Below are 19,108 nucleotides of genomic sequence, written 5' to 3'. Positions count from 1 at the left end.
ATGTTCCGCCTTTCCTTGTGGCACGTTGTGCTGCGGTGACCAGTTCGGCGGAAAGTCAAAGAATGGAAGATGGAAGCTAGGCAATAAGGCAGTCACATTAAGGCAGGGCTTAAATTCTCATGCAGTATTTCCTGGAGCCCCCCACCTGCCCCTGCATTTGGGGCTCTGGGTTTTGACTGCAGGGCAGGCGGTCTCGTGGCTTTAGCCCCATGAGGCACATCACGGCTTCAGCCCCACAGGAGGCACCGTGGTTTGGGGCTTCTGCACTGCAGGTTTGACAATACCGGAGCTCTGCTCCGGACAGTTCCAGCTGAATTTAAGCCCTGCATTAAGGTATAAAACAAGGTGAAGCGACATCCACAGAACGTTTCTGAACTGATGCCAGTGGTGACTGCAGCAGTACACTATGGTGTGCTGGCACTTCATACTGATATTTGACACTCCATGAATTCCTTCCCTCCACTACCCAGGTATTCTTTGTTTATTAGCATGTAAGTGCCATCAGGTGTGATGAAGTGTAAAGTGGTGGTGATACTTTAAGTGCTGGCATGAAGGAGGAATTGTGTTTACAGTAAAACTATATAAGCTTCATGAGCTGAATTAAGAAAACAGATTTTAGCAAGAGATTAATGCACATGAGTTCAGTTGAAACTGCACAAGCAAGCTGCAGAGAAAGAATTCCAGTTCCATCTGGCGTCACAAAAACTTGAGCCATCAAAGCTCTCTGGCAGGTTATCCAGTTACAAGCATTACATCATCAGACTAAACTTTCATTGGTGGATCAACCCGATGGAAGCAGTAGCCTTACATAAATTAACCCTTTCATGGGAGTCACACTTAGGTACCATAGGGAATGACACCCTCTCCAATAATTATTTAAATTGCCCATCTGAACTGATGATTACCTGGAAACTATGCCCTAGAGACAGTCAGATTCACTTGTGCATGATCCTGGTAGCTACAGTAAATCTGAGTGCAGGCAGCAGAGACACTGTATGTTTGCCTCAAGCTTGGTTATTATGTGTTTGTCTACCTATCTGTGGTATTTCTAATAGAATCATCCAGTAAAGCATTTAAGTATGTTGACCTCAAAACACATGCTTAAATGCTTTGCTGAATTGGAGCCCAAGTGCACAGTTTGCTGATTGGTGAGAAAGGTAAAACAACTACAGACACTGAATTCATCCATCTCTGATTTATGGGTAAGGGTTATGCGTTTTTTCACTTAGCCACTTCTTGTCTCTTTCTCTTTGAAGTCCATGGAAATTTTGTCTTGAACTTTAGTAGGAGAAGGCGCAGGCCATAAACTGTTCTTTGTTTGTTTTGTGTGTGGGTGCTCTACACTAGAAAGTTAGGTTGACCTTGTTCAGGGATGTGAAAAATTAGGCTGATGGAAGAATTCTTCTGTCTCCCTAGCTGTGACCACCTCTTGGAGTGGTGGATTTACTACAGTTACAGAAGAACCCCTTTTGTCACTGGAAAAGGAGTCTACACTACAGCAGTGTGGCTGCAGCTGTGCCGCTGTAGCATTTCTCGTATGGACATATCCTGTACTGTGGGGGATTTAAAAAAAAAAACTGGCTTTGTGTTCTGGTGCCCTTTACTAAAATCTTCTGTAGAATGTCACAGGGACGGAACCAATTGGGTTCTAAATAAGTAAGTATTCAAAACCCTATGTAATTCAATAGAGAGTGGACTTTTTTCATTAATTTTTTAAGCCATCCTATAAAATTCTATTTCATGGATATAATTCTAAATTAAATTACATAGGATAGTTTAAAAACCTACAGAATTGTTATAATTTTGTGTTAAAGGAGTTGGGAGGTGACAGAGGGAAGCATTTTGCTGGGCTCACTCACCTTATTTGGTACCTTAATGCAAAGATCCTAAAGAAGACCAAATTCCCATTGTGTTGTCTTCCACCAAATAGATCACTAGTACACATGACAATGCAAGAGGTGCTGAATATGGTGGCTGAATAATTAAGCTTTAAAAATCCAGCTGAAAATCTATTGTCACACAAAACAGACCCTGGAAATAAACAGCAGGTAATCAAGGATTGTCTCTTGCTTTCTGCACTTAACCATAAACCCTGGCCAGAATTCACAGAGGATTAAGTGCTTCTATAGGATCCAGAGCACACATAAGATAGCTGGCAAATAATTGCAGTGAGCTGCTGTTTGTGATTTTTTGCATGCATCTTATCCACAAGAGTTCATTTCTTATACTGATTTGTGCTTTTGCTTTCCAAAGCCCCATTATAAAATGAATGGAACTTTTCTGTGATCTGATCAATAAAGCTCTTGGTCTAGGAAACTAATTGTAATACCCAGACTGGCTATCTCCTGTTATGTCATGACATCCTATGGAATGAAATTGCTTAATGACTCCCATTCTAAACCATCTACATATTCCAGCGTTCCAGTTGTTGTATAATACATGAGTAAACAGTCTCAGTATGATCTCTTCGTACTTTGGCCAAGAACTGATTCAGATAAGCAAAGCAATCAACACTGAGTACAAACTATAGTGTGTATCTTAACTTGGAATGGTACTTCTGGAACACTGCTAATAGTAACATGTGAAATGTTTATGAGGGTGTTTTTATCTGTTAATATTGTATTGCACAGATTCACTTTATGTACATAGGGTGCAATTTTCAAAAGCACCAAAGTGACATATTCCTAACTACCATTGACTTTCAAAGTTCCTAAGTCACTTTTGAAAATTTTGCTCAGAGTACCATACATATCAGTTGTGTTTAACTTATAGAAATGTTGCACTTGTTATTTCTGCTCATAGCTAAGGCCAAAATATTTTCTCTGCCTATGAGCTAGAATTACTGAAGGAAATCAAATCGAGTTTTGTTCCTATGAATGTCATTTTTTTACTTGATATTGTGTCTTTATCTGCTTTATGTTTGATGGAAGCAGGACCAAGCCCCATATAAGTCAACTCTTAGAACAGGATAGGTCCATGCGCAGGAGAGTGGACTTATAAAGCCAGGATGCCTGCATATAATAACTGCAAATAATCAGAAATATTGTGCTCTAATTACCTAATGAAATTAAAATTCAGAAAATGTGACTCATTTATCTATCATAGGCCTGGTCTATACTAGAAAATTAGGTCGGTTTAACTACGTAGCTCAGGGGTGTGAAAAATCCACACCCCTGAGTGGCGTAGTTAAACCAACCTAAATCCTGGTGTAGCTAGTGGTAGATGGATGGAAGAATTTGTGGATTACCTACACTGACTGAAAAACCCTTCCTCTCCCTTCTGAGGTGTCAGAACCCGAACTCAAGTTCGAGTCATAACTACAAAGCACTGTCTGCACAGCTATTTTTAGAGTGGTAGCACGAGCTCTGCAAGCCCAAATCTATCAACTTTGGGGTGGAAGTCTCAGTGCTGTGGGCTGTATAAATGTATCCAGAGAGGCTAAATGACTTGGACAAGGTCATGCAGGAAGCCTGTGGTGGAACAGAGACTTCCTAGTCATCCAAGTTCTAGGCTGGTGCCTTTACCACTGGATCATCCTTCCTAACCTTGATCCTATGAATGGAATGATCCTTCTTCATATTGACTTCAATAGCATTACTCATGCAGCTAAGACAAGCAGGATTTGGCCCCATCTCTTAAAATTTGAAAGAATTTTAAAAACCCAACCCCTTATAGAAGCCGGATGTACCCTGCTGAGATTTTTTTGTCTACATGATTTTGATAAGCAGGAGCAACAGAATCTAGATGAATTGCAGGGCAGCATTTTGTGTGCCATAGTTTCATAAGCATCATACACTTTGGTTTCCTAAAATAAAAAGAATATGTACTAGGATGTTATCTATTGTATGGGAATTCTATATATGAATTGAAAATATGTGGACAAATATTGATCCACCAGTCTATTGATGCTGGAATTTTATTTCAGAATTGAGCAAGGCCTGTTTAAGATGTCTCCGATTGGCTGCCCAAAAAACAAGGAAACCCATATCATAAGGCATGTTTGACAACTTAAGCTGGGCTCCTTTCTCTTTTTTCTCTTTAAGGTGACTTTTTCATGTAATGTCAAAATCAGTTTATCAAGTCACAGCTGCTTCTAAAGAAGAGTTCCAGCTGCTGATAACAATGAGAACCCCAAGAATGAAGACCCTCTGTGTATCTGTTATTTCAATATTGGGTCAAGGCCTGCAGAGCATACTCAGTGCTTACCCAAGGCAGTTTTGCCTAGGGAAGGAATGCAGGATTTGGCCTCTTGAGAGATTTGTAAATGGGATGTATTTTTTTTAAAGTAAAATATAATAACAAGTTACAACATTAGTATTAAAATGTTGCTAATGATGTTTTTCAAATCAATGGGCCAAATTCCAGCTCTCATTATTTTGCCCACCCCTCCAAAATGAGTCAGCTGAACTCTTCCAAAGCACCTGTGTTGAGGCCAGCCTGCTCCCACAAAATTGCCGGCCTATATTACCAGTGACAAGGGCATGAGATCTGAGGGGAAGTATGCAGTGACAGCAGATGGGGAGTGCATTAAAATGCATCTCAGTCCTGCCTCAGAATACTTCCTATCCCACCCCTCCAACAGGACTGAGTGCACAGAGTGTCAGCTCCATGGATTTTGGGAAAGTCAGCTCAGGATGCAATAGTGTCATCCTGCAGTTTCATTTTCTGGCTTCAGCTAGTTCTGTGCACATTTATGTGTGACTTAAAGCCAGAATTTGGCCCTCTATTATTCCACCAAATATTTTTTGTGTATTTTATAAATCCTGTGGGAAGTTTTGAGATGATACTACATTTCTTTAGAGGAATTCAAGCAACTGACTTGGGCCAGTCGGAGGGAAAAAATACTGAACATTTTTAAGGACCTAATTCCAAACTCAGAAGGTTTTGCTTTGCTTATGCTTGTCAAATGGTCTGTTTATTTCAATAAGGAGTTTTCCTTACTGTAATATGTTTCCTATTAATGAATGTGAAAGTTCTTTAGATCCTAACTGGTAAAACTGTCATAATGAGACATAATTGGGCCGGGTGTGAAGTCTCCGCGCACACACAGTCTATTTTTCTTTTCTACTAAAAAGCAAAACCACATAAAACCAAAGTGCTACAGGGGAATAAATCTTTCTCATGATGAATTGTTTTATGCAGATTGCTTCTGAAGCAGCAAAATATTAGGTATGGTTATTGTGTCAACAAATAACAGGATTTGGGTATTTTTCTCAAGGACAGATGCCTCCAGAAAGGCTGAGGGAAAAATTATAAAGCTTATTCTTGTTCTTAAACTGACATGCTTTCCCAGCTGTACCTCCCCCCACAGAGAAGGGGGAGGCACTGAAGTTGCTGATTGGTGTGGTGGTTCCTACACTACAGAAAACAGGCTAGTGTACTGAGCTTTCAGGCTCACTTTGAGAAGCCTTTGAGTTACTCGCTTTGAGTTAGACTGTGCTTCCCCCAGGATTAGGAGGGGTAAACTGCATTAGCAACGGGACAAACAGGACAGCTTTTCTGGGTGTTTTGGAGGGTCACTAACATGCCTTTAGGTTTTCTTTTTACTGCTAAATAGACATTCTGGGAGCTTCACCTTGTATCTGGAAAGGAGTTGTTATTTAAAGATTTCTGCTTCACTTTCTTTTGAGTCCACAGAGAGGTAAGACTGTAATAATTTTGGATAACTAGTTTCCCTTTCTGTTCCTTTTTTCCACTTCCTTTGATAAGTTATTAATTCTCATTAACGTTATATTCATACTATATCTCTCATGCTTGTGCAGCTGAGTGCATGCCAGTTGACTCTGCCATCCCAGCCAGAGGTGGCTGCATTTCTATAGTTTGTAAAGCATTTTGAGATGAAATGTGCTATATTAATGGAGACAGGCTCAAGCTGCAAAATTTGAATCTGGATTTCAAAGTTCAGGGTGTTTGAATCTGAGCTCTGTGCAAGAAGGGCCACTTGCAAAAATTGCAACAGAATCCAGATATGGATTTGCAACAACCCCAAAGTTTAGGAGGGTTTGGATCTGGAGTTTTGGTTTGGAGTCATTTGCATATGTGTCATATGTGTATGAACATAGCTCTCTGTGTGTGTGTGTGTGAGAGAGAGAGAGAGAAAATGTATATATATAATATTGTTGTTATATCCTTTCACATGTGGGCTGGTAAATTAGTCAAATGGGTGATCTGACTAGTAGAATTCAGCTAACAGGGGGAACTCAAGAAAATTAATGAAATGAAAAAGCTGCTTCTGGGAGCTGCCCATCTGCTTTAGAAGTTCATATCATTCAGGACTGCCCTAGAAGTTCCCCTTGGCCCTTTTGAATCCTACTCACCTGTTTGCTCCTCCAGCCCTTCCCTCTGTTGCCTACACAGCTCTCTGCTGTCTTCCCACCCCCAGTTATTGTCACCAAATTGATCTAGAGCAGTGGTTTTCAACCTGCAGTCCATAGACCCCTGTGGGTCCACAGACTATGTCGAAGGGGTCCGCAAAAGGTTGTTGTTACCACACAACTGTGGTTTTCAGTCTATGGTCCACGGACCCTTGAGGGTCCTCAGACTACATCTAAGATTTCCAAAGGGGTCCGCACCTCCATTTGAAATTTTTTAGGTGAATGCAAATGAAAAAAGGTTGAAAATCGCTGGTCTCATGTTTTCTAAAGAGATCTTAGAATTCATTTTAAAAAAACCAACAGTGATTTTTACAGTGGCGATAGAGCCAAAGTCTAACTTCTGCTTTGTGTGCATCCATAAATACTGATCCCTGAAAAGCTGCTACCTCCACATCTTCCGACACTGGTGCCTGAGTGAAGACTCTTCAGGGAAGCAAAACAAAAGCTCAGCCAGAGCTTCAGATGTTGGGCTGAGGGTAATCAATCTCAATCCTCCTGTAAAAAAAACAGAACAGCTGTGGGGAAAGATCAATAAACACTACCAGTTGTTCTAGGAGTCCCGAAGAGGAAGAATTCCACAAAATAAAATGTAGAGGATTCTGTCTCTAAAGACACTGGGAGGAATCATGGGGAATGAAGCAATTAAGGGGAAGTCTGGTTTTCGTTTTCCGTGGTCCCACAAACACAAATATACATTTATAGGAGGGGAGGAAATAGCTGGAAGCAGAAGACATGCTTGCCTGATGTAAAAGAAAAACTTGCTGTGCTTAATACATTAGAGAAATTGTTCCAGAACAGTTTATCCATGTGACAATAAAACCCCAACAATGCTTCCAAGGTCAGTAAGACCTCAGGTGAGCTGCTGCGCAATTGCTAGCTGGCTATGCCAGGTTAAACTGTCTGGGGCTACTTTAATTTATGCACTCAATTTATCCAGGATTTCAAAAACCCCTTAAGAGATTGTGTAACTTGCTGTTTTAGTTGGTTTTTTTCCTCTCAACCTGTCTATCCCATTCCAGTATAACTCTTCCACCCCTGCCTTCCCTGTACATACCTGTTCTTAGTCTCCAACCCCTCTTCCTGTGTGTATCCTAGGCTTACCCCTATGCTCCTTATGAATACGCTTCTCTTCTCACAGAATCCCATTCTTCATTCCACTTCAACCCCTGCTTTTCCTGCACATAACCTATTCCCTCACCCCTCTTCACCTGGGCCTCTTTGTAAGTATTTCGTTCCACCGCTCCAGTCCTTCCTGCACACATGCTATCCTGGTCCACCACTGCTCTGCCATTCCTGCACACATATCATCCCCTTCCACCCATGCTATCAGTATTCTGTTCCACCACCACTTCCCATTTTGTCCTTCAGGCACTCATCTAATTTTTACCACCTCATCTCCACCTGTGCATATACCCCCCCATTCAACCATTGCTCTCCCACCTGTGACTTCCCTGTGTGTATCTCATCCCCCCAAGCTTCCTGAGATGTGCATCAAATTCTATATAGTGGGGTAATTGTGTCACCCAGCAGCAAGAAGAACTGCCCTGCTCACATCTTTGTTCAAAAGCCTTTGAAAGTGCTGACTGAATTTCCTCTGCTTAGACAAGACAGTCAGACTTCTCCTTAAGATTCTTTTGAGGTTATGGTTAAAATTAATGTTAACAGCTATATATGTATACCTGTATAGTACCTAGCATAATGGGGATCTGATCTATGGTTGGGGCCTGTAGGCACTACAGCAATACAAATAATATGTATCTATAGAAATCCAAATGTTATTTAGCAGGGATCATCTTTTCTACCCTTAACATTTATTGTGGTAGGAATTAAAAGTCCTTTTGACAACCATCTGCTCATAAGCTTGATGATCCTTATGGTGTGATTGACTAATCAGCCTTTCTAAATTGTTTAAACCCTAGGCTCTAAAATGAGAGTTGTTTGTGTTAGGAACTTGTGTACATGGGGAAATTGACCAGCATAATTATACCAGTATAACTCCCCAGCTGGACACGCCTATTCTGGACAAAGTGTTTCTGCACAAGGAAAGGGAGAGCACTTACTGGTTCTATTATGTACTTTTGTGATTAGATCCTTCCATTTTTGTGGTAAGAATATCTCATGTCATAAGGAGGTGGTTGCGTGACACTCTGTTGGCCATGGTATCGATGTCACTAGTGAACAGTAAAAAGTTCCATTATAACCATTATTCCCCTCCATATATTATGAACTGTCTATTCCAGCATGAGATGGTAGATAATGTAGTCCATTCTAAGTCCTGTGCTCTGACCCCACTTACCTATTTCCACCTGTACATCTCCCCTTGCTTATACATTTTGTTTTTGCAACAGAGTGACGCACCCCTGCCCAGACAGCAGCATTTGGGTATTCTATTTGCGGCAGATTCAGCCTGCCATTGCTGAGAAGCAAGGCTTTTGACAGGTGAATTCATGTGAAGATTTTGGTTTAAAGTTATTACCGTCCATGATTTGATCACAGATGAGCTTTCTGATCCCATGTTTAATCAAAACCTGGCTGGATGACACTATAATGCATTTGTTAAGCCAGTTGTTTCCAGTGGGATATTCATTTCAGCATCAGCCCAGAAGGGACCAAGGAGGTGGTGTGACTAGACTGAGTGTATCTCGCATAAAATGCAGGAGGCATCCCACTCAAGTTATGGAACTGACTGTAAATCCTGGATGGAGTTAGAATGGGACTGGAACTGACATATAAATCTCTCTGCTGCTGCTCAGAATCAAGTTCCTCTCCTCCTCAGTATTCTGGGATGATTTTGATACAATTCTGGGTCAGTTCTGCAAGACCCCAAAACCGATTCCAAAGCCAATCTCCTTCCACCTGGTTCTGATAAATTATGCTATCAAAAGTGTCTGCAGAGCCTTAACCCTTCTCTGCTCCTTCTTGTAAAGTGGAGTTATTATAATCTTTAAATTATTTCAAAAAAGCCTAGGATGTAACCCTCACCCCTTTTTACAGGGAAGAGATCTACACTTTTTTTTTCCTTCTGGAATTTATATATCCATAGGGCCAAATTCTCAACTCTGAAATATGGATAAGACTCCTTAGGGAGCTATGTAGGCCTGTGACCAGAATATCTGGCCTTAAATTGATAGATTTGGCATAAATTGACTCATTGGTCATCAGTGGGAGTAGTGTACATCCATCCAAGGTCAAAATGTGGCCCTATTATTTTACGATAGCCTTCCCAAAAAATGGAAGAGAGATGTTGGTACTTTTCCTTTAGTGTGGTGGGCTGCAGTGTAATTACAAAACTCTCTGCAGGTCATTTGCAGTTTCTACCTTTTCATAGGATAGCAAATAAAAGGGAGTAAAGCACACACACCTAAAGGCTACATTTGGCCTAGAGGTTAGTATCCATTCTACAGAACACGATCATTATAGATGAGGTGGGAGATTTTCAAAGGCACAACGCACAGTTAGGCCCCCAACCCTCCTTTGAATGTCAATGGGAGTTGGGTACCTACTTGCCCTTTATGCCTTTGCAAGTCTCCCCCAAAATCTTTTGCTGTGTTAAAGATTCTTGATTCTTAGTGCAGACTAATATATTTACTATTGATAAACAAGTGGCCAAATCTCAGATGATTTGACAGCTGGCAAGCATTCTGAATGCATGAATCCCAGACTGGTATTTGCTGGGTTGGTTGGGGTGCATTTTCCTTTCAATTCCCAGATATCATTCCCATCAATGTCAACAGGAGTTACCTACTTTCAGTGAGGGGAACAATGCACTACTTTATCCTCACTGGCAAAATGCCATATCCAGTTATACAGTTTTGTTTCATCATTGTATTCATGAGAATACTAAAATGTTGTCCTCTAAGGAAAGGGTAGGATTTTATTGATATACTGTATCTGATGGCACCACGAGCATCTATTTCTTACGCACTTTTTGGCATCTAAAAGCAACTGTTTGTATTTGCATTTCAAAATGGAAGACTGCAAGGCAAGAAGGAATATGATATAACATAACATCATACACTAATATCTCTTTAACTCTCATCTTGATGTCAATAGTAATATTTTTGTCAGCGAACAAAGCGTTTCCTGAGGGAAAAAAATCTTTATACAAATGAGATTTGCTTTTCCTGTAAACAAAATTCTTATAGTCTAATACAACATAATTTTATATAGCAGCTCTGTTAGCTAAACTGATTGTTGCGGGGTAAGCCCTCCCGGTCATCCCCATCGGGAAAGTCTAAGGGGGTAATGAGGGGAATGGGGCACCTCCACAGGTGCAGTCTACCAAACTGGGTTTCCTCAGACCTGAGTCTTGCAGGTTCAAGGCCTTCAGCTGCCTCTAGCACCAGGGCAGCACGGCCTAGAGGCCAGAGTCGATGGTCACCCTCGGGTCAGGGCAGCACGGCCTAGCAGACAGAGTCGATGGTCGCCCTCGGGTCAGGGCAGCGTGACCTGGCGGCCCATTGGGGTAGTGGGGTGCCCCCTTTGGGGTATGGTGCCCTGAGCCCTCTCTGTTCCTCTGAGCCCCAGCCCAGGGCCCTGTTGGTGTTGGGATAGTCCAATGCCGAGTCAGCAAAAATCCTCCCAAAACATGCTGACTGGTGCCTCTTTCCACCCCCAGTTACACCATGCAAGCCCCCTGGGTTACTTCCTACCCAGTCATCTATGGGGCCATCCCTTGGGCCTCCGGGTCGTCCGGGTTCCCCTGTCTGCACAGCCGCCATCTGCATCTCCCCTGAGTCGTGGGGCCCATTGGCGAAGGCGGCTCTTAGGGCATCTGGCTCTGGGCAGCCGACAAAGGGCAGCTGATCTCCGGTGAGGTCTCCTGGCTCCCACCGTCAGGGGCTGAAATGGCTCCTGGCTTGGAGCCTCCCGCACACCTCCTCCTTCCTCGGTGGTCTGCTCTGAATGAGCTGGGCTGCTCCTTTTTATGCTAGGGCAGTAGTTGGAGCATGCCCAGCAGAGTTTGGGGGATGGAACTTCTGTTGCCCATAGAATAGGCTTAATTCTATCACTGCGGGGTAAGCCCATGCCATCATACACACACCCCCTTAAGAGGGACCCCAGCGGTTGATCGGTCTCCCTGTCCTCCTCCCCCAGCCTGGAGAAAAAGTCTGCATTGGCGTGCACTTTACCAGGTCGATGTATCACACTGAAGTCACATGGCTTGAGGGAGAAATACCTGCATTATCCGGGGCTTGGTGTCTGTCATGCTATGCAACCACCGTAGTGGTGTGTGGTCCGTAACTAACATGAAGGTTGTTCCAAGGAGATAATAGTGTAGGGCATCGATAGTCCACTTCCACGGCTAAGACCTCCTTTTTAATTGTCAAATAGTATGTCTCCCAGGGAAATAGCTTCCGGCTTAAATATAAAATGGGGTGCTCCTCTCCATCAACCTCCTGGGATAGCACTGTGTCGAGTCCTACCTTCAAGGCGTCAGTCTGGAGCACGAACTCTTTCATAAAATCGAGGTGTATGAGCACTGGTTCCTGTGCTAGCTGCTTCTTCAAGGTCTGGAAAGCCTCTTCGCATTGGTTGGTTCATCTCAATTGCCGGGGTTTGGAGCTCTTTCTCAGATCCGAGAGGGAGGCCACAATCATCACAAAGTTGGGTATGAAGCGCCGATAGTAGCTGGCCAGTCCCGAGAACTGGTGTACCTGTTTCTTCGTCTTTGGCATCAGTGTGTCCAACAAGGCCTGTACCTTATTGACCAGTGGTCACAGCTTACTGCCGCCCACCACATATCTGAGGTAGGTTACCTCCCATTGGCTGAGATGACACTTTGCCGGGTTAACGGTGAGGCCTGCGTCCCGGAGAGCCTCAAACACATGGGCAAGGTGCCAAAGGTGCTCATCCCAGCTACCACTGTAGACTGGTATGTCGTCTATGTAGGCGGCAGCGTACTGATCATGGTACTGTAGCACCTTGTTCATCAGCCACTGGAAGGTAGCTGCGGTCCCCTGTAGCACAAAGGGTGCATGGGGAAGCCATTTTTGCACAATAATTCAGTGTCAGGGAAATCTGCCAATATCCCTATGTTAGGTCTAGGTTTGACAGATACTCAGCCCCGCCAACCATTCCAGGAGCTCTTCAATGCATGGTACTGGGTATGCATCAAACCGGGAGATGGCATTGACTTTCTGTTCCTTCATTCACTTCATGATTCCTTGACCACCCCGTCTCAAGCATCATTCCTAGTTCTTGCTGGACAGTGGCCCATATCTTTCAGGGGAGGCATCAGTGGTCATCCCTCACCTTCTGTGCTGGGGGTGTCACAATGTGGTGGCTCATGAGGCCACTGAGTTGACAGAACATCTGGGAAGTCCCGTAGGAGACGTTGCAGCTGCTCTCGTTATCCTGGTTCAAGGCCTCTTCCCAATACCACCAGTCGTGGATCTGGGGTTTCCCCGGCTAGGGGTCCCGGTTCGGGTTCTGGTGTGGGTGGAGCTATCCACAGGGTTTCCCTGGTTTTCCATGCTTTCAGTAAATTCACATGGAACATGCATACCTCTTTCCATTGCCCCGGCAACTTGACTTCATATCTACTGGTCTTACCCAATGAGATACTCGAAAGGGCCCTGCCACTTGATCAGGAGCTTCAAGTCAGCTGACAGTAACAGGAGCAAGACCTGGTCCCCACGTTCAAAGGTCCGTGTCTTTATTTCCTGATTGTAATGTCACTCCTGTGTTCGTTGGGCTCATAGGAAGTTCTCCTGGGCGAAGGTCCCCAGGATTCGGAGTTGCTCCTGAAGCCGAATACGTACTGTGCAGTTCCTAGGACACGCATTTCTTGTTCCTCCCAATCTTCTGTAAGGAGGTAGAGTATGCCTGGGGATTGCCTTCCATATAAGAGTTAAAAAGGGGAGAACCCAGTTGAGGCTTGGGGGACCTCCCATATGGCAAAAAGTAGGGCTGGCAGCAGAGAATCCCAGTGCCAGCGGTCATCCTCCATGAACCTGCGGAACATGGACTTCAGGGCCGTCCGTCTATGGGTGGCACACGGAGGTCCTAAGGGTCTGGATGTTCATGAACTGGCACAGCTCAGCTATCAGCTTGGAGGAGACATTAGTGCGTTGGTCCATTAAGATTTCTTTTGGGATCCCCACTCAAGCGAAGATCTTCACTAGTTCCATGGCAATATTTGGGGCCGGTGCTGAGCACAGGGGGCCAGCCTCAGGATACCATGTCACATAGTCAACGATGACCAAAATAAAGTGGTTCCTGGTCTGGCTCCTCTTGAGTGGTCCAACGAGGTCCATGCTGATGCATTCGAAGGGGGTACCCACCACTGGAAAAGGCATGAGTAGGGGCTCGCGGCACTCCCAGGGGCCCTCTCTGCTGGCATTCAGGGCAGGAAGCACAATAGTCCTTTACCTCCTGGTGGATATTTGGCCAGAAGAAATGATGGGTCACTCGCTGGAGGGTCTTCTCCCTACCAAGGTGCCCAGCCCAGGGCACCTCATGGGTCAAGTGTAGGAGGCCTCAGTGTAGCCATTGTGGTACTAAGGGCTGGTAGATCATTTCTCAGGTCTGGGGGTCCTATACCATTTGATACAGGCAGTTCCCCCATATCTTAAATCGAGGACTGTGTGTGGTTTGGGGGCTGCCATCCTCTTCCTGGTTCGGGGTGGTGGCCTGTTCCCAGGCCTGACTCAAGGTTGGATCCTCCTGTTGTTCTCAGATGAAGTCCCCGTCTTGCTCCAGCCCCCCACCCCTTGGCATCTTCCACAGGGCGACCTGGGTCTCTATCGGGATCCGTGGCCAGTTCTGGGGACTTAGATGTCCCCTCCCCGGGGTTGGCTCCTGGGAGGTGGCCCAATAATTCCCTCCTCGAGGTTCCTGCAGCTTGCCTGCTCGGAGGATGCTGGTCGAAATTCCGCAAGATCTACCAACAGTAGTGAGCTAGTTTGAAGGGGCAAAGGGCACACAGGCACCAGTTAAAGGGGAAAAGAGACATAGTCTGTGAGGTGGATTTCAAGAAGTCCATGGAGAGTTTTAAAAAAGGATAATTTTGAAGAGGATCCTGACATAGATGAGAATCCATAGATAAGCTGTCTTCAGGTGTGGTTCTGTTTTTTTTGTAAGTGAGCCAGGATGTAGGGTAGTAGCAACATCTGCATTTCCTGTAGTCTGGAGAGTTCAGACTTGATCAGAAAGGCCTCTGAATAAAGGCCATTGTGTAATGAATCTGCTGAGCAGCAGATTCAATACTATTCTCTGCTCATTTCAAAGTTACCCTCTCCCTTTAGGAAATCAGTGCACTCTGCACCATCTAGTCTGCAGGCATAGTTTGAAACAACTACACGTAGACTTTCAGCTGTATGAGCCAGTACATTTTAAACTCAACCAAGATCTTTTAAATTCGGACAGTGTAAAACAAGTAGCCTGAAATTCACATGTTGAGCCATTAAAATATTATTAAAAATCTGCTGGGTCGAATTAAAATTTAGTCAAAATATCTGACACAGCTCGTAGTTTAATGTAGTCAAGCAAAACAATGACTGTTTTTATCTACAGACTCAAATATTTGATTTGTAGGTGTGACAAGTTTATCACTCCCAGTTTGTTGCCATTCTGCACCAACTATTAAAAGAACCATTCTGGTTTTTCTGGGTGGCTGGAGAGGAGGGGAAAAGGGAAGGTTGGTTTTTTGTTGTGTGGGGTTTTGTTTTGTTTTTGCAGGAAACAGAGAGAACTCTTTAGTTCTTTCTCTACAGAATCACATTATTACAAAACAATTGTGATGGTCATAAAGAGGCTATATAATAATGTAGAAATACTGATAAGGTTATGAATACTGCTTTGTAATAATCTAAAAATACTGTGATGTAATAATTTTATGAATTGTGATGTGGTGAGTGAGGTGAAGTTATTGCACAGTGGGTTATAAGACCTTCCTGTATGAAGGTACTGATGTAACTTAATAGCAGGCTTTGGGGAAAACAAAAAGGAAGGCTTCCCAGATAAGAACATCTCAGCACACACTTGAAAGACAATGAGGGGAAAAGATCCTTTCTCCAATGAAGATGCAAGCCTTGTTTTGCCAAGCTGAGAGTCTAGACATCAAAAGGACAGTAAACATTTCAAAAGTCCGTATCAGGAGACATGGTAGGGATGAATTGTTAGGTGCTGTCCAGTGAACAGGCTGACACAGAAGCTACACTACCAACTTAGTTTACACTACCAACTTATGTTGGTACAACAACATCGCCTCTGAGGATGCAGTTATACTGACCTAACCCCCACTTTAGGCAGTGCTATGTCATAGGGAGGGCTACTCCCTTCGACACAGCTACCGCCTCTCAGGCAGGTGGAGTACTTACACCGACAGGAGAAGCTCTCCTGTCAGTGTAAGTAGCATCTTCACTAAGTGCTACACCGGTGTCGCTGCACCGCTGCAGTGCTGTTATTGTAGACAGGCCCAGAGAGAGACTTCGTGAAAGGAGTCTGAAGGAGTTGGGCCATTCTCAGTGCAAGGAATGATAAATCTTAGGGAAAGGCAAGCAAGCGGATAGACTGGTTTATTGTTTTAAGATCTGTTTTCTCTATAACACTTTTGTTCTAAATACATAATACTTAGCTTTAAGAAGGCTGTTGAGTTATTGAATACCACTGCCACTGCTCCCGGAGACAGCTACAGATGCTGAGTTTAATCAGACCTGCTAAGGTAATCATGGTTTATCTCAGGACACTGCAGTCTGGGACCCAGTCTGAGAATGGGAGAATCACATGATTCCACACCAAGACAAGTGATGGCTCAAGGCCTGAAAGGGGATAACTCAAGAGGACCAGAAGAGGTTAGAGATGCAGTAACTGTGACAATAACTCATTCTCATTATCACACCTACCATAGCATCTTAATCTGCACATGATGATATCTAGGGATTTCTACTGTCATGCAGTGAACACAATCCCATGTACCTACCTACCTGGAAAAGAGCTGTTGAACTGAATAAGATTTAGCTAGTCTGCTCTTGCTCCTCTTAGTCCTGTTGTCTAAGCAATAGGTTTGTTCCTGATCATTCATGATCATTTCCTCAAAGCTACAGGCAGTAAATTGATCTTTCTATGCAGAAAATATAAATGAAGAATTTAATTGTGCAAAACTTTATGTTCTTGAAATTGATGGGTGTTCTGCCATCCTCTGGCTTTGTCTGCACTGAGGATTTTAGGGAATTTTCCTATTGTTGGTCTTGCACATGGGCAGCTCCACCTGACCTTCAATGGTAGAAGAGCTAGTGCAGATCATGCCCTAGCATATTTCCCATCCTATCATCTAGGCCATGGTTCTCAACCTGTGGATGGGTTGCAAACAGGTCCAGTAGTGTTGAGAGCATCCTCCATTTCTTTATGACTAGAGGGGAGTGATCCCAAAAGAATGGTGTATGCGTCTGGAAACTTTGTTGTTGTTGTAACATGGGTTCATGGTATGGAAAAGATTGAGAACCACCGATATAGGTGTCACTGGCCCTTTAAGAGAAAGCAAGATCCAGTGCACCTGTGACTTGTCAACTGCCTCCCAATTTGTAGTAAGAGAAGGCACCTTGGCCATATAAATGAGGGAATGCCTGAGGACAGACAGTGAGAGTCAGTCAGGAAGAAAGGCAAGTGAGAGCTGCCTGCTAGGTCAGGAAAGGGCAGGTGAGAGTTGCCCAGGAGTAAGAGAGTCAGAAAATCAGAAGGTGGAGAACTACCAGAGACCAGAAGACTGGAGGAGATCCCTGAAGCAAGCTGTAGATGGTTCATGGCGGAAGACTGAAGGCAGGAGAGCAACAAGAGCGGTTTGCTGGCCCGAGAGCCAGGGCCGGAGAGGTCTGAAGACCAGAGAGAAACAGAGGGAGTTGCCTGCTGCCTTCTAAGCTGGAGAGCCAAAGATGAGAGCCAGACGGGGATAAAGACAGGAGAGTATCAGAGGGGGTTTCCTACAGCTGTAGCCAGAAGGCCGAGAGCCAGGAGGAATAAGGGATGTTTCCCTGGTGAAGATGAACTCCCACCAGAGAAATTGTGGGGGCTCCTGCTGGGAAGAGTGGGGTTGCACTCCAGCTGGAATAACTTGGGTAGGTGTCCTCGTAGAAGGACAAATGAGGTCAGAAGAAGAGCCCAGGTGTGGCAGAAGATGCTAGGGTGTGGATGTGGGGCATCAAGAGAATAGATACCTTGGGATTTTAAGGACTACATATGCTGGGTGATAAATGAACTTTGAGACTTTCATTAAGAACTATGTTTTTGTAATAAACCGACCCCAAGTAGGGGCATTATTGAGGCAAGACAGTCTGATGTGGAGTTACTGGTGACTCTGAAAAGAGAAACTGAAGCAGTTGTATCTCTTGTACTATGGCCTGCTGCAGGAGGGCACCCGCCTCAGGAGAGGTCACCCCATTGCATTAGGACATATAAAGTATAAGGCCAGAAGGGACCAACCACTCTGATCCTCTAGTCCAGTGATCCCCAAATTTTTTAAGTTGTTTTCCCCCTTACCTCTAATGTAATCTGCCCGCACCACCTGGGAGCTGTGGTTGGGAGCCAGGGCCATGGTGGGACTGTGGCTGCGGCTGGGCCCAGGAGCCAGGAGGTGGGGTTGCGGCGGGGCCGGGCTGCAGGCTGGGGCCACAGCTGGGAGGGGTGCTGCGGTTGGGAGCAGAGCTGCAGCCGGGCTGCGGGTGGGCCTGGGAACTGAGACTGGAAGCGGGGCTGGGGCTGGAGCAGAAGTGGGTAGTGCTCCACTGTGGCCTTCCCACCCACCCCCGAACATTCCTCTGTGCCCCCTTAGAGGGAATGACCCACAGTTTGGGGACCACTGCTGTAGTCTGACATCCTGCATAAGACAAGCCGTAGAACTTCTTTTTGAACTAGAGCATCTCTTTTAGAAAAACATACAATCTTGATTTTAAAATCACCAGTGATGAAAAATCCACCACACCCCTTGGTCAGTTGTTCCAGTGGTTAATTACCCTCCCTGTTAAATGTGTGCTTTATTTCCAGTCTCAATTTGTCTAGCTTCAACTTCTGACCACTGGATCTTGTTCTATTCTTTTCTTCTAGGATGAAGAGCCCATTATCAAATTCTTGAGCCCCATTTAAGTGCTTGTAATCAAGTTACCCATTAATTTACTTCTTTGCTAAACAGAATAGATTGAGTTCTTTGAGTCCATAACTATAAGGCATGTTTTCTAACCCTTTAATCATTCTTGTGACGCTTCTCTGAACCTTCTTCAATTTATCAACATCCTTCAGGAACTGTGGATCCCAGAACTGGACTCAGTATTCCCATAGCTATTACTTGACACTGGTGCAATTTAACCTCCCTTGTTATGTCTACTCTACAAAATTATATCGACCTAACTTATGTCAGCATGCAGCCACCGCAGTTATTAAATCACTCGTGTGCTCATGCTTCGCTCCTTATGTTGGCAATGCACATCCTCACCAGGAGCACCTGTATTGTCAGTGTGGGCCAGTTCCTGGAGGCCAGGAACAGTCGATGTAAGCAACGCAGTGTCTACACTGACACTGCATTGAACTAATTACTTCCTCGATGCTGCTCAGGGAGGTGGTGTTACTAAATTGGCATAGGGAGGCACTTATGTTGGTGGCAGCCAAATTTAAGTAAGGACACTTCCACAGCTAGGTTGACCAAGGTGGCTTACGTTGACCTAACAGTGTAATATAGACCAGGACCTACTTCTATGTGAATTTGCCCTGTTTATGCATCCAAGGATTGCATTAGTGCTTTT

At 44.4% G+C, this 19,108-nt stretch overlaps 1 protein-coding gene across 2 annotated transcripts in view; it reads left to right on the top strand.

Moving 5' to 3' along the window:
- The window catches only part of SPATA13 (spermatogenesis associated 13), a 181,996-nt gene that overhangs the window by 58,487 nt on the left and 104,401 nt on the right, over positions 1–19,108 (top strand). Inside the window, exon 1 of one of the 2 annotated variants that reach the window (XM_067562882.1) lies at positions 5,413–5,641. The exons of the other annotated variant lie outside the window; for it this stretch is intronic. The gene's annotated coding sequence lies outside the window, so the exon portion shown is untranslated. Of the gene's footprint in view, positions 1–5,412; positions 5,642–19,108 lie in introns of those variants that run through there. 2 annotated transcript variants of the gene reach the window in all.

This window comes from Emydura macquarii, unplaced genomic scaffold (assembly GCF_026122565.2).
Source record: "Emydura macquarii macquarii isolate MOO-44397 ecotype Brisbane River unplaced genomic scaffold, CSIRO-AGI_Emac_v2 contig_2473, whole genome shotgun sequence".
Taxonomy (NCBI): Eukaryota; Metazoa; Chordata; order Testudines; family Chelidae; genus Emydura; species Emydura macquarii.
Note: the sequence above shows the minus strand (reverse complement) of the source record. Positions and strands in the feature narration are given on the sequence as shown.